Raw genomic sequence first — 3713 nt, 5'->3', positions numbered from 1 at the left:
GTGAGAGAGAGAGAGAGAGAGAGAGAGAGAGAGAGAGAGAGAATGTTTACAGAGCTGGGGTGTTTCAGCACGTAATACATTATTCTTCCTCGTTGCGAGTATGCGTGTGTGCACCTGACCATTGGAACACCACAGTCATTGTCAACTACCAAGACAACATTCTCTCCGGGAGCGTGGTGGAATCAGGCTCTCGTCAATTTTTTAGTATATAGAGTTATTGGTATCATTCCTAAAGCTTGTTCACTTGTCTTTATTTGGATGAAAAAAAAATCCATTTATTTTGAATAGAAGTCGAGAAAATTTAAATTTTTGGTGCCATTAATAAGCTTTTTTCAGAAAAATCCACACAGAAATTATTTATTTAATTGGCATGAAAGGTGATGAGCCAAAAAACAAAAATTTGATAAAACTTCACAAACCTACGGAAAAATGCAATTATTTTGACGAGAGCCTGATTCCACCACGCTGCCTCACATTTAATATAGGTCGTCTTTGTCAATGTCAAACAGGCATTGGCTTTTTTCTGAGCTATGCCGTGTTATTACTGAAGCGGTATGCCCCCACTGCACAAGACTTTGTACATCCAGGATAGGATTGCACATCCACATGCGCGTCCACAGATGAGCTGCAGGATTCATCGTCATCTTCGGCAACGAAGGACTACCTTCATAATATACCTCACTGTACAACTTGAAAATGGTGAAATGGTATGGGTTTAACGCCCTATCAACACTATTAAGTTATTCAAGGGGCGAGACCTCCTAGTTTAACGTCCGTCTCCGATAGGACCGAGCCAAGTAAGAACTTCGTGTAAAGTGCTTTTCTCAAGGACACAACGTCGGACGGAGCTGAGGCTCGAACCGATGTACAACTTGCAACTGCATAAGGTCATACAAGTATGAGCGTGCGGGACACATTAAATATTTTCAGTTGGTAGGAAATTTTGAATTTTTTCCCGGTTGCCGGCTGAACCCTACTCTTACCGATTTTAGACCACGAAGGGATCTTTAATGAAACTTGCACACAGGCGTTGAGATACTCTGCCCTTATCCGAGAAGGCTAGGTGTAGATCTTCCCACCAAAAGATCAGGGGCGTGACTGAAAGACAGCAGTAAGAAAGAGCCAAGGAGTAGCAGTAGAAAGGCTGCAGAAAGAGTCATGCGCCCAGAGGAGGGGGCAAAGGAGGTGAGGGGGTGGGGAGGTTGGGGGGGGGGGCAGAAAGTGGAGACGAAAGCATTACTAGGGAGCATGAAAGTTTTAAAATTAGAACATTGTAGAGAGGAAATATTTCCGTCGCTGTCCTGATTCGAACCCGGGACCTATTAAATGAGAGGCAGACACCTCAACCTCGAGACCACGAGAACCCCGACGCATTATTTAATACCCCTCTAGGAAATACATTGTGTACATGTAGGTAGGCGGTTCGAACATTTGTAAGGCATTATGGTGAAATCAGACGCTCGTCAAAATAATGAAATTGAAGTTGTTGGCATTTTTCGACGGTTTAACAACCCTAATCTTTTGGGTGGTTTTTTTAGGGGGGGGGGGTCAACACCTTTTATGCCCATATAAAACACATTTTGTGTGGATTTTACTGAAAAACGTTGATGAAAGGCACACAAAATGTACAATTTTCAGTTTCCAAGGACTCTCAAGCTATAGAAATCATTCAACTTTGGCAGCCATTTATGCCATGACGTGGTGGAATCAGGCGCTCGTCAATTTTTTTGGGTACATAATCTTAAAACCTATTCATCTCCCGTGTTCTTTATGAAAAAATACACATCTATCTTGATTAAAAGTTGAGATATTTGCGATTAAAGGAGGGAGAGGAGGTAGCCTGGTCTCAGATGTCGAATGAGAGAGAAAATGGTCGCCAAAGCTCGGAAACTTCCATACGTCAGAGTCCTTAGAAACTGAAAATTTACACTTTTTGTACCTTTTTAAGTAACTTTTTTTCAGGAAAGTTGACAAAGAAATGTTCTTAAATTGACACAAAAGGTTTTGAGCTAAAATAAAACCAAAAAAACATTCGATAAAAATGATCAAACCCGCAGCAAAAGGCCAGTTTCTTCGATTTCAGTATTTTGACGAGCGCCTGATTTCACCAAAAAGCGTCATATTTTCTTGCTAAATTTAGATTTGTAACCAGACGACCCCACCTTGTTCAATCGCAATCATATCGACATCAGTTCAAGACAGATGGGTGTTTTTTCCAGGAAAGATGGACAAATCATGACAAATGAACAAACTGTAATATGATACAAATAACTCCACATGCCCAACTAATTGACGAGCGCCCGATTCCACCGAGTCGTAACACATTTTTGTGTCTTATTGGTGGTAAACGTGAGCGCTTACGCTATTAAAAAAGATTGAAAAGCTATGACTGTTGAGCAATTTATGTCTCAAAAGGGTGGTAAAATCAGGCGCTCGTCAAAATGGTAAAATCAGAGAAATCGGCATTTTCCCGGAGATTTTGCTGCTTCAACGCCTTTTACATGTGTTGAAAAACTCATTTCTGTGAAGATTTCAATGAAAAACAGTTGATAAAAAGCACCAAAAAAAAGTAAATTATTTGTTTCCAAGGTCTCTCAAGCTATGTAAGACACCAGACTTTGGCGGCCATTTTCTCGCTAATTTTACCTCTGAAATCAGACGACCCCCATCTCTTTCAGTTGCAAATATCTCGATTTTTATTCAAGACAGATGGGTACATTTAAAATATTATTGTAAATGGGCTGATTTTTCATGTCATGCTCATTCTGTGCTGGAACAAAATAGGGGGAACTGCTGCTTTTTCTTTCCTCATCCTTACTTTCGTTATTTTGTCCTCTACTTCTTTGGTATGTTTGTCACTCTCTTGTGAACTGTTATTTCCGGGGTGCCTTGATAGTCGAAGCAGACTTTGTGCTGCCGAGGCTAGAGAGGTGAGCAGAGTAAGTCTGATTCCCCGTTTGGACTCCTCTGTTGACGTCCGCCCCTTGGCGCTCAAAAGACCTTTTGCACTTGCGAGCGCCGTAAAACCTTACTAAAATGTTACCTCTCCTCCGTTTCTTTATAAGTTTCTCTCTTGTAACACCTGTAATCTTCGGCACTTCTATGATAATACATTCGCGTTGCAAGCGCCGTAAAACTCTTACTTAGACGAAAAGTTAAAACAGGCTTTGGTAACTATTGACCAACCACCATCTTTCTTCCCATTAGTACTCCAAGGCAGGCTGCTCTTTAGTTTTTGTTGGTTCTGGTAAGCATCGTGGTGAAATCAGGCACTCTGAGTTATGCCATTTATTTGCTAGTGCAGTGAAGATTTTTCATTTCTTGTTGTGGCCCGAGTGTGGCTCACGACTCCAGATCATGAGCCATTTATTTGCAAACAATATTTACGAAAGTTTGAATACGTTCTAGTTATTAGATTTAATGGGGGTTTTTAAATTAAAGGTTTTCGTCACTTGCAACAGAATTAGGTTATAAAATGCTGAAAATTAGACGTGTTGCTACAGAACCCCCTCCCCCAAAAAAGACAACAACAAAAATACACAAATATGCTCAGACACATAAACATACACACACACACACACACATACCAACATACACATGCGTACATGCCCATAAACACACATACAAAAACACACATACAAATACACACACACAGCCACCACCCCCTCGACATACCCCTCCACCCTAACACCCCGTCCCCCACCCACACACAC

The 3713-nt window shown here is 41.1% G+C and overlaps 1 protein-coding gene across 1 annotated transcript in view; it reads right to left on the bottom strand.

Moving 5' to 3' along the window:
* The window catches only part of LOC101855922 (solute carrier family 22 member 16), a gene marked incomplete at its 3' end in the record, with an annotated part of 25200 nt that overhangs the window by 16758 nt on the left and 4729 nt on the right, over nt 1-3713 (bottom strand).

Source organism: Aplysia californica, unplaced genomic scaffold (assembly GCF_000002075.1).
Source record: "Aplysia californica isolate F4 #8 unplaced genomic scaffold, AplCal3.0 scaffold01360, whole genome shotgun sequence".
Classification (NCBI taxonomy): domain Eukaryota; kingdom Metazoa; phylum Mollusca; class Gastropoda; order Aplysiida; family Aplysiidae; genus Aplysia; species Aplysia californica.
Note: the sequence above shows the minus strand (reverse complement) of the source record. Positions and strands in the feature narration are given on the sequence as shown.